Raw genomic sequence first — 12,734 nt, forward strand, 5'->3', positions numbered from 1 at the left:
CTATCGAAATCTTATATAAAAGAAGCCTACCCCTATATTCTTTAAAACGGCCGTAAACCCTAGGCCGGCTTTCGGGTACTCCCGCTAAGCTATCTACATTTCTCGACTATGTTTATTCTATATTGTTTCTACTAATAACAAGGCCTATGCTAACTATTATTAGGCTTAGTAATGCACCTAGTATAGCTAGACAACTATATATACGAGCGCGCGCTTTAAAATAGCTAAATCGACTGCTAGGGCTAGCTTCCGCTTTAGAAGGAGGAATCCTACTTATCCTTTAAGAATCTACCGCTTTCTATATAGAAGAAGATAGCCGATAAGCTTATATAGGCTTATAAGGACCGTAACAACAGCAAGCCTATCTAGCGGATATGTCTACCTACTATAGACGACACCGCTTACACTAAATACTTCTACTACTTCTAGTATAGCTACTATCTTCCTTATAAGTATATTTAGCGCTTCTATATCGATAAAACGAGCTATCTAACTGCTTAGCGCTATAGGCTCTATATTAGTCGCTTTTAAGGACCTAATAGCAACCTAGTCTATCTAAACTAGTATAATAGCAAGCTAATTCTTAACGATAACGACTATCGACCTACTAGATAGCTTGTCGACCTTAATAAGAGTCCTAGTATTTACAAGCTCCGTATAGTAAAGGAATACTTCTATTCTATATAAGAAGGGCTTATATAGACCTTCTTCCGCTTCTATAATAGTTAGGCTTCGAAGCTTAACGACGAATAGCAATACGAAGCCTTACTATAGTAGGTAATGTACTACTCGGAAATAGCTTAATTAGTAATAGACATTTATATACAAGAGTAGCTTAACAAAGGTGCTCCGTAGGCCTATTTAATACCTCGTCGTAAGGCTAAGTAGCGCTTAGTCGACGATAGGCCGCTATAACTGTAAGAAGGGTTATATTAGCAGGTAGATAGGGTAGTAGTAAATTAGTATAGTATTCGATAGAGATCTAAGAGGAGAGGGAGGAAGGCAGGCTAGTTAGCCTAACGCTAAGCACTAAGCCCTACCTAAGGCACTAAGACCCTAGCTTTACTCGGCCTAATCATATGCCAATCACGTGTAGCCTCTTTAGCTCTAATATACGCTTCCCTTCTAAAGGCCGCGCCCTCGTAGCCTATCTATATTCTAACCTCGACCTCTATTGCTACTAACTTAGTAGGTCTAATAAGCCGCTTAGTCCGCGCTAAATTAAACGCACAACTGCCGATTATGTAACTATATCAAACCTTACCTCTAATATAGCACAATGTCTAACTCTAACTGCGCTATCCTTATATATAATAAGGTAAAGGGATATAAGGCTACAAGAATTGAGGACTATCGACTAATTATAATACGAGCGCACCTTCCCTGCTATAATAGGTAGGTATATAGGGTATTGCAGCACTACCTCCGCTCTAAGTAATATCGTTTCGAGTTCTTTGCGTCTACTCTAAAAGACCTAGCAATATCCGCTTCCGAGGGTTTGTCCGCTTCCGAGGGTTATTGTTCTTATTATTACGAGGGCTATTATTTACTATCGTAGTTTTACTAGCCCTAATTAGTTAGGTTTAGCAGCCTTTAAGTGTTAACTAATTATATCTTTTCAAAAAACTCAGTTCTTCTAGTTTCTATAGGTAAAGGCTATTATAAGTATAGTAGTAGAGGTTCGCCTCGCTTAAAGGGTTAGATAGATCGAGGAGTAACCTATTGTCCGCAAGATCGACCCCGGCTAGCTTAGCTCTATAGTTTTTGCTTTTAGTTAGTCTATTAGTCGCTTAATCCTTTAGGCGGCTTAAAGTTTTAATTAAAGTTTTGATTAAAGGTGCCTTAGGCTTATAGTATAGGTAAGGTTGTGTCCGTAGGCGTAGTAATAATAGCAAGTAATGTTAATAATAGCGGCGCTAGTCGTTTTAGCGCTAACTTTACCTTACTTTTCGATTTCCTTCTTCGACTAATAATACACTCCGCAATACCGTTACTAATATAGCCGCGTTAGCCGCTAGCGCACTACTAGTACGCGATACTATTACCTTTATTACCGTTATTCGCACGCGCGCGCATATCGCCCTTATCGAACGCTTAGGTCTCGAGGCCTCGATAGAATAAAGAACAAGAGGGGGACCTATAGGGCGTATTAGTAAAGAGGTAGAATCCTCGAAAGAGCAGTCGATTAGTTAACAGTTATAGCGCGTTTGTTAACGCTCGGTGCGCATCCGTTATCGTAGAGTAGTCTTATTGTCCTTTGCTAACAATTGCTTGCCTCCGATTAGTTAGCTTAATAGTACCCCGAGGGTAGCATTATTCCTAGGCTTAGTAGTAACATTATAGGCATTATAAGCTCTTAGCCTTCTTCGTGTTCTTTACGCTAGTCTAATACTTATCTAACAACTTAGTTATATCCTTAAACGAGTCTTTAGCCTCCTACGAGTCCTATTTAGATAAATAGCCTTACTATCTTAATAGGTACTCCTTCTTGCCTTTCCTAGTCCGGTGCTATAGGATACGTTCTATAGACTATAGCTCTTTACTATCCGCTAGTATATCTTCGTGTTTAGTAGAGGCTTTATCCCCCTCGCGTAGGTAATATAGCTTAAGGAGGGATATATAGAAGGTGTTATAGATAGTATAATAAGGAGGAAGCTATAACTAATAGGCCTATACGGAGGAGCCCTTAACTTCTCGAATGCGGAATAGACTAATATATCTTAGTGCGAGCTTAGGCCTTGTTTTACTATTAGGGGATAGGTACTTACGGATGCGGAGGTTCTTAGTACTTAGTATAACTATATCGCCTTGCTTAAAGGTTATCGGTATGTAGTATTTATCGTAGTAGGTCTTCTAATAGGCCTAGGCCTTCGCTAGTTTGTTAGCTATCTTAGCGTAAATCTCTCGCATCTTTTAAACTCTCTTAATAGCCGCTAGTGTCTTAGGTATTAGTACTTAATACGTGTAAGAAAATAGGTATGTAGCAACGTATAGAACACCCTCTACTAATCGCCGTAGTAGAAAGTAGAACTAAACCGTACCTTTCTTAGAACAGGGCAGAGTGTTTACTATTAACTAGGCTACGTACGGATAGTACATATACCGAGCCGGCAACCGAGTATATCTATACGAGCGACCGAGCTTTTCTGCGTATACGCTAAGTAGGCTTTGCGCTAGCGAGATAGCACCGTAGTATACGTAATAATATTACATAATTGTTATAAAGGCTTGCTAAGGTATAATAGGAGACTTTACTTACTTAGGTTCTTATAATTATCTCCTTCCCCCGGTATAGCTATCCTAGCTATAGGGCAATATAGTATATTATACTATTTCTTATACTCTGCGCTGCACTTGCGCGCCTTATACGTACCTGTCGCTAGGCTATAGTTGCTAGGCGCGTTATGATTTACCTCGTAGTTGCTTGTTTGTTTATAGATTTAAAGCGCGGCTACTTCTAGTACTAACTAGAGGTTGCCTAAATTTCTAAGAACGCAGTAGCTACGCGAGAACGCAAGCTATCCGAAAGCGAGGCGAGTATTTAAAGTATTCGAAGCCCGCTTAAAAACTTCTTCTTTTTCTAAGCGCTCCGAACACTACTCGCCTATCCCCCGCCTACTCCCCTCTTACGCCTTCCTAGTATTACTTAAAGATTTTTCTTTTTTAAATATCTATTAAAAAAAACATTACTAGTATAGCTACTCCTTCGCGTACCTTAGGTAAGCGCGCCGTAGGCGCTCCGCTCTCGATACCTACTACGCCTACCTAGCGCCTACTAAAAGTCCTAGAGAACTATACTCGTTACTTTAGGCATATAACGGCTAATAGTACGTTTTCTCGCCCCTTGCTACGTATACGCGCTTCGCAACTAACTCGCTTTAGATAACCTATCTAAGCTCTACGTAGGCGGCAATATAGACTCTACTACTAAGCGTAACTGCGATCGCTGCCGTAGTAGCTACTATATCTATACTCCTATTACGGTACGCGCGCTAGTGTCGCTACTAGCCCGTATCCGCGCCGCATGCGCGGCGCGCGACCTATACGACCTAGACGGCTATAACTCCGTCGAGGAGTCTAACGAGGCCTTAGAGGCACTCTAGGCTAATCTAGACGCCGTCGTCGTACGTAGGTTTCGCATACGCTCTGCTTGCGCTTCGTATACTAACCTCGTTATTAGTTATCCTATCTACGCTCGACGCCTTCTATATTAATAAGAATAAGGTAACCCTAGGCGGCAAAGCCCTAGCCCGTAAGGGGGCCGCTAGCGGGTCCCTTACGGATATTAACCTACTAGGTACTCTTAAGAATATCGGCACTAACTTAGCTAGATTAGTATAGATCGGTCGTTAGGTATAGTTTTTCCTATAGCCTCGTTTTACTTGCGCTTTGTATGCTAACCGTACTAGAACCTCGCTTAGCGCGTCGGCGCTAACGCCGTCGCTACTATCGATACTGCTATAGGTATCGAAGAGGAGGACGAAGAGGAGGAGTCTAAGGATAAGTAGAGTAGGCGGCCCGCCGTCGCCGCGCCTACGCGGCGCCTTCTTTATATATACTAGGCTAATAGGCCTTTTTTAGTAGCGAAACGAGCATGTATCTACTATTTTTCTTAAGTTTTATTTTCTTTTGTTTTAATTACTACCTACGCTTACGCTTCGCTTAAGCTTCGAACTCGTCTAACGCTATAGAATCTTTAATATAAACAGCTAGCTCCTAAGTATTATACTCTTTAGGCTAACCTCGCTACTTAATAAAGTAGTACGCCTTCCGCTTCTTTATCTTCTTTGCTACGATTGTTTCTACCTACTACTTATCGCCTTTAGCGATAGGCATACTTACCTTATACTCCTCGCTATCGCGCCTATACTAAGGCTCGAGAAGGGAAATATAGAAAATATTATAGATCTTCGTGCTCGACGGCAGTACTAGGCGGTACGCCTGCGCTCTAACTACGTTAATAATATAGAAAGGCCCTATATACTTCGGGCTAAGTTTCTTCTTTAGGACATCTAAGCTAATATTCTTTATCGATAGTAAGACTAGGTTACCTATACTATATATCTTAGTAGTATAGTATACATTGTATTGCTTAGCCTAGTATTCTACTACTTTCTACTAGCGTTCTGTAAGCGTTTTATATACTTGTCGTAGTCGCTCTATAGCGTCGATAGCTACTAGTGCCCTTCCCTTAGTTAGCTCGTCCCGAGCTAGTAGCTTATTTGCGCTTAGTATCAAATTAGGATTGAAACTATAGAGCATTTTAAAGGGGCTTATACGTAACGTAGGATAAACGCTATTATTGTAGGCGAACTCCGCCTAAGGTAATATTTTAGCCTAATTATCCTAATTCTTAGAGCAATAGTATCGAAGGTATTACTCGAGGGTCTAATTCGCGCGTTCGGTTTACCCGTCGGTCTAAGAATAGAAGGCTATACTAAGCCTACGCTTTATATACGCTTCGAAGCAGAAGTCGCTCTAAAACTAGCTAGTAAAAAGCGATCTACGATCGCTAACAATGCCTAATAGTACTCTAAAACGCCTAATTACCTCCCTTTAAAGGATATCCGCGAGTTCTACTACTATATACTTCTTCGTCGTTAGGATAAAAAGGCTTATCTTCGTATAGCGGTCGACTATTACGAGGATCGTAGTATATACGTAGGTACTAAGCTTGCTCGGTAGGAGATCGGTAATAAAGTCTATCGTTAATTCTTGCTATAGTCGGGTTAGTATAGGTAGCGTAGCGAGCTCGCTATATAGGCGATAGCGCTTCGCCTTCGACTATTAACAAATTCTATAGATACGGATATAGGCCGTAATATCCTCGGCTATCTTCGGCTAGAAGTACTTTTAGCGTATTAGGTCTATAGTCTTAGCTATACTAAAGTGTCTAGCTAAAGGGTCGTCGTAGTATATACGTATTAGCTACGTACGCAATGCGTAGTCCTTAGGGATATATAGCGCATCGCTGTAATAAATAAGGTTACTACGGCGTAAATAGCTAGCCGGGAGGTTAGAGCTACTCGAAGAGGCTAGGCTACCCGACGGTAACCTTGTCTCGTCTAAGCCTCCTCCTCTCGCTTGCTCTAACTATTATAAGGTATATACGAAGCTAAGGATAATATTAGGCGTCGCGTAGTAGGGTCCGTCGTTACTAACGATAGTAGCCGCTACTCTTACGGGACTACTAATAAAAGCCTTGCGCTCCGCTAGCGTTATAGTAGCGTCTCGTATCTCTACGTATATAATCGAGACGCGATTCGCGATCGGCTCGATATTGTCGGGCAGATTTAACTATAGAGCTAGTTTCGACTACAATATAGGGAGAAAGTTGTTTACCGCCTACGACTCGCTCTCGTAGTCGCTACGTCGTAAAGGCGCATCGGCTAGGTTTCGCTTACTAGCCTAATATTTAATAGTAAAGTTAAAAGGTATAAGGAAGGTTGCCTATCTTGCCTACCTTCCGATAAGCTACTTTATCTTTATAAAGCCTTTAAGATTAGCGTAGTCGATAACTACGCGGGTCGTATACTAAGCGCTATCGAGGTACGGGCGCTAATACTTAAAGGACTCGATAACCGCTAGAAGCTCCTAGTTATAGGTCTTATAATTCGTCTCGGCTAGGACTATTTTTCGTAACTAGAAGGCAATAGGGTACTAATTCCTATCTTCGCTCTATTGTAATATAATTCCTACTAAGGCAAACGTAGAGGCATCGGTCTCGATATATAGGGGCTTCGTAGGATTATAGTATCGCAATATCGAGGCCGAGCTAAAGGCAGCCTTTAGCTAGCGGAACGCTTGCTCCTCGCTTTCGCCCTACTAGACCTGCCCTAGCTTCCGGCTATTTACGGCATCTTTCGATAGGGCGGTTAGCGGTATAACGATTCGGGAGTAATTTAGAATAAACCTCCGATAGAAGTTATAGAATCTAAGGAAGGATTAAACCTCCTTTAGCATCGATAGGCGAGGCTACTCGGTAATAGCGTTTACCCTACGCTAATCTATTAATACGCCTTCGGTACTAACGATAAACCCGAGGAATTCGACTTCTTTCTTCTAGAAGGAACATTTCTTTCTATTCGTATATAAGGCGAACTTCCGGAGCCGCGTAAGGATAGCGCGTACGTCTCGTACGTAGTCCTCTCGCGTTTTGCTATAAATAAGAATATCGTTAAGGTAGACGACATAGCAAATGTTAATAAGGCTAGCTAATGCCCTATTAATGTATCCTTAGAACGTAGCAGGGGCATTAGTAAGCCTAAAAGGCATTACCTTATACTCGAAGTGCCCGTACCGCGTATAGAACGTAGTCTTCTACTCGTCGCCTCGCTTAATACGGATACGGTAATATATATCCTAAAGGTCTAAGAACGTATACTATTCGGCGTCCTTAAGCCTATTAAGCGTTTTGCTAATAAGAGGTAGGGGGTAACGATTTTTAATAGTAATCTCGTTTAGCCCCCTATAATCGACGTAGAGTCTTAGACTGCTATCCTTCTTTAGTACAAATAGGATCGGCGTACCTACCTCGCTTATACTAAGCTAGATCTAATCGTTGTCTAAGGCTAAGCTTAGGTAATTACAAAGGTCGCTAAGCTCTCTTCCTAAAGAATAGTAGAGAGGTTTATATAGCGGCTTCGTTCCGGGGATTAGGTCGATCGTATACTCTACGTCTTCGGGGAGCTTGCGTCTCGCTTCGGGCGTTATAGTAAAGACGTCTTCGAAGTCTTTAAATTCTTCTAGTAAGGAGGAACCTTTAGCAATATCGCGGAGCTAGCGAACGCTAATCGTATATATATATAGGGCGTTACGTATATCCTTCTAGAATTCCTATAGTTCCCGTACGCGTATCGAACGCGCTACGGCTTCGTTCTTATAGGTCTAGGCATCCGTCGAGCTGTCGACGATTACCTTTTAATCGCGCCTCTAAGGCCTACTAAGAATAATATTAGGGAGGGGCATCTCGAAAGCGTAGAACACTCCGGTAGTAATGCGTTCTTAGCCTATAGAGTCGGCGATCCGTAAGCGCAAATAATACGCTCCGTAGTAGTATCCTCGGTCGCCCTAGAAACTATCGGTACTAGGTAGTACGGCGTTAACAATCCGCTAAGGCTAGTATCGTAGAACGAATTCTTAAGATACTATATTAATGTTAGTAGCATTATCTAATAAGTATTCGACGGACACTTCCCCTTCTTACGTAACGATAGCTCCGCGTACGCGTCCCGTAGGTACTACTACTACTAAGCTACTTAGTTGAGATTCCGCACCTATCCCTAGCTCTTAGGAGGTGCCTTATCTTTTCCCTTAGCCTTCGAGTCGTTCTTCTTCTCTTTAGCGTTAGCGGCTACCTTACGTACCGTAGGGTTGTCGTCTTTCTAGAGACAGCAGTTCGGGTACGCGTTCTTATAATAGCCTTTCTAGCGATAGCTATAACATTCGACCTTACTAATATTATACCTGCCTTACGAGTTATCGCCCTTCGTATACTTTCCGCCTACGCTACGGTCGCGATTTAACTACTACTTGCGGGCCTAACTATTAGATCGACGCTTCTTGCCTTTACTACCTCCGGTTTTATCGTAGTTACGATCCTTACGTTTACTAGACGGCTTATTAGGGGTCTCGATGCGCGTCGCAAGCTCTACGAGTTCGTAACGCGTCGTTAGTACCGTATAGTATTTAATAATCGCGCTGCGAATCGCCGGCTAGAGTTTAACGAGGAGATAGCGGATCCTATACTCCTCGCTATAGTCGCTAAGTTAATCTTCGAGTACTACGAGCTTAAGGGCAAAGCTTTAGACTAACTGTCCCTTACGCTAACGGGCCGCCTTATACTCGAGGGTTATATCTAGTATACGGTTTATAGGGTCCCCGACGTAGTCCCGATAGAAGGTTTTAAAGTCCTAGTAGGTATAATTCTATAGGTCCTTAAGGCTATTTTTATTGTGCTATCGCTCCTACGCATTGCCTACGAGGTATATAATACTATAAAGTACCTTGCTTTCGTCCGTATAATAGGTAGCTCCGGATAGTATAAAGGTAATAGAAGGTTCTCGAAGGAATCGCCTCGACTCCTTAATCGTATCGCCTTTAAAGGGCTTAGGTTCCTTTAGGCGAGGCTTAATAGCCGTAAGACTAGCGACTACGTAGCTTATACTAGGCATAGGGGCTACGCTTAGCGTACTTCCGGAAAGAGGTAGTCGATACGAGATAGATTTAGCTCTCTAAGATTTAGGCCTCTAAATCGACTCGTTAGCTAATTCTTCCTCGTCCTCGTCCTTATCTAGGGATAGAGTCCTCGAAGGACCCTCGCCGGTAGTGCCGCTACTCGGAGCTAGCGCATCGCCGGCGTCCCTAAGGGTACGAAGACGCGCATTCTCTCGCTTAGCTTTTTAAGCCTACACTTCTAGCCTAAGCACTTCTTACTTAGCTAGAAATCGTTCGAGCCGTAGGCGGGTCGCTTCCCGGCGCGCCTAATATTCGGCCTCGTATTGTTATATCGCCGCGTCGTTTTCTAATACTATAGGCGCTCCTAATGCATTATTCTACGCGTTTCCCGCGCCCGGCGCGTTTAGATCGCTTGCGTTTATCTTTCGGGGTTCTATAGGCCGCTACGAAGAGTAGACGGTTTAGAACTATAAGAAAATAGGTATATAGTAACGTATAGAACACCCTCTACTAATCGCCGTAGTAGAAAGTAGAACTAAACTATACCTTTCTTAGAACAGGGCAGAGTGTTTACTATTAACTAGGCTACGCACGGATAGCATATATACCGAGCCGGCAACCGAGTATATCTATACGAGCGACCGAGCTTTTCCGCGTATACGCTAAGCAGGCTTTGCGCTAGCGAGACAGCACCGTAGTATACGTAATAACATTATATAATTGTTATATAGGCTTGCTAAGGCATAATAGGAGACTTTACTTGCTTAGGTTCTTACAATACGCTTCCCTTTCCTTACGCTCGGCCTCGAGCGATAGAGGGTCTTATAGTAGCGTAGGGTTGCTTCCTATTATAGCGAAATAAGGTAACACCTTAGTAGATAAGTAGACACTGTTATTATATACGAATTCGGCTAGTTATAGGAGATTAACCTAGTTATTAGGGTTCTTATTAATATAGCTGCGCAGGTACTACTATAGCGTAGCATTCTACCTTTCGGTCTAACTATCTATTTATAGATAGAATGCTATAGACAGGCGATGCTTAAGTCTTAGCTATAGGCAAATCTTACTCTAATAATAAGATATAAATGTCGAGCCTTAGTTAGAGACTATCCCTTTAGGGGTCCCCTAATAGGTATAGAAGATGTTGTTCTATAGCGCTTCTACTATATTAATAGCAGTCTAATCTTTCCGCGCCGGGATATATCGAGCGCCCTTAGTAAACCGGTCTATAACAACTAGGATAGCGTTAAAGATATCTTTGCTTCCTCTTCGCTTAGTAGGGGGAAGACCTATAATAAAATCTATTATAAGCTCTGCAAATGGCTTATAAGGGATTAGCAATAAGGACAACTCGCTAAAAGGCTAATGCTTTAGTGCCTTAATACGTTAATATACGGCATACGTGTTTACGTAGTCCTTTATGTCCCGCTTACTATTTAGCTAGTAGTATATACGCAATAGTAGCTCGTGCGACCTCTCTATACTATAGTAACCGGCAAGCTTACTATTATAGTGTCGCTTAAGAAGTTCTTGTCTAATCGATTGTTTAGCGGGGACATAGTATCTACCCTTAAACCTTAAGTAACCTTTATCGTCGATCGACTAATTACTCTTACTAGATCGAGTCTTTCGCCTACTTATAAGCTTGTCTATACGTTTAGTAGCAAAGGCGTCCCTCTACTAAGCCCGTAACAGCTTATCTATAAACGATTAACTATCCCTATTTGTAAGGTTATTTAATAGCACCCTCGCTATTAAACGAGGTACGCATTATATATATCTAATAGCACTAGTAGCCGGATTAACTGCAGTAGTGCTATCGCTGTTACTATATATTGCGATGTCGACTAGGGAGTTATTATAACTTCTCCTATCTATATCCTTAGCCCTTGCCTTAATACGCACTGTTAATACAGTAAGAGCATTAATATACTTTAAGCCGTCGCGGAGTCCGGTAAGCCGCTTATCCTACGCTTGCTTATTAACAATACGGGCTATAGCAATCTTATGCTACAGGGTTAGAAACAAAGAATTAATGTATTAGGTTTCGCTGTTATAATTAGGTCGCCTCGATAGGCTATCGGTAGGGTTACTTACGCCTAGCCGGTATAATACATTAAAATCAAACCTAGCGAGGTAGACGGCCTATCTAGCCTATCGACCTATAACTCTAGTAACCTTAGTAATGCTACGGAGGTTATTATAGTCTATATAGACCTGTATTGTATATTAAGCCCTATCGAGGTAGTGCCTCTAATGCTTAAAGGCCTCGACAATAGCTAGCAATTCTTGCTCGTAGGTCTCGTAGCGACGCTTAGCGTTAATTATCTTTCTCGAGAAGAAGGCAATTAGGTACTAGTAATAGTTCTTGTCCGATTATTAGGACATAATAGCTAATATAGCGAACTGTAAAGCGTTAGTCTCAATACGGATTGGTTTACCTAGTACGAAATAGTGCAATAAGGGGACTTTAGTAAAGCGTTGCTTTAAGCCGTTAAAAGCGGCTTATGCCTTGTTAGTCTATTTGAATTCTCTAGTCGGGTTGGCCTTAGTTTTAGTAAGCTTAGTTAGGGGCATTATATGCCTCGAATAGCCCTTAATAAACCGGCGGTAGAAGTTAGCAAAACCGAGGAATAATTAAAGCTCTTTAATACTAGTAGGTGTTAGCTACTTAGTAATAGTCTTAATCCGGTTAGGATTAGCCTTAACACCCTTAGTCGACACGAGGAAGCTAAGGAAGGACACCTCTTTAGCAGTAAAGGTACATTTAGAAGGCTTGCAATATAGTCTATAGGTCCTTAGACGATCGAGTACCTTGCGTACTATAGCCTAGTGCTCTACAATGTTAGGTAAATAGATATAAACCAGGATATTATCTAGGTAAACTATATAGAGGTAGTCTAGTAGGCCTAATAGGGCCCAATTAATATAGGACTAGAATATAGTAGGGGCGTTTGCTAAGCCGAATAGTATAACTAAGTACTCGAAATAGCTATAGCGAGTACGGAAGGCTGTTTTCTATTCGTTACCTTTACGAATGCGGATACGATAGTACGTATCCTTAATGTCTAGTATAGTATAGTAGTAAGCACTAGAAAGGCGATCGAGGGTCTTATTAATAAGCGGAAGTAGATAGCGGTCTTTAATAGTAATAGTATTAAGCCTACGGTAATTAATATATAGACGTAGGCTACTATCCTTCTTTAGTACGAATAGGATAGGTGCACTAGCAGGGCTATTACTGTATCGTATCCGGCTATTAGCTAGGTTTTCCTCTAGATACTTACGTAATATAGCAAGCTCTCGTTCGCTAAGATTATAGAGGGGACTAAAAGGGACCTCTTTGCCCTCTATAATGTTAATCTTATAATCCGTCTCTTTAAATATAGGCAACGTCGATGCTAGGTAGTGTTTAAACACATTAATATAGGTTTCTCGAATAGGCTCTAGTATACGCTTAAGCTATTTAGGGTCTATGCTATTAGGGGGCATAGGTTCATCGTTATTACTACCGAGCAGGTCGGCAGTTGGATTAGCTAAGGCGGAGGCTAGTA

This window comes from Pseudocercospora fijiensis (genome assembly GCF_000340215.1).
Source record: "Pseudocercospora fijiensis CIRAD86 unplaced genomic scaffold MYCFIscaffold_9, whole genome shotgun sequence".
NCBI classification, from domain to species: domain Eukaryota; kingdom Fungi; phylum Ascomycota; class Dothideomycetes; order Mycosphaerellales; family Mycosphaerellaceae; genus Pseudocercospora; species Pseudocercospora fijiensis.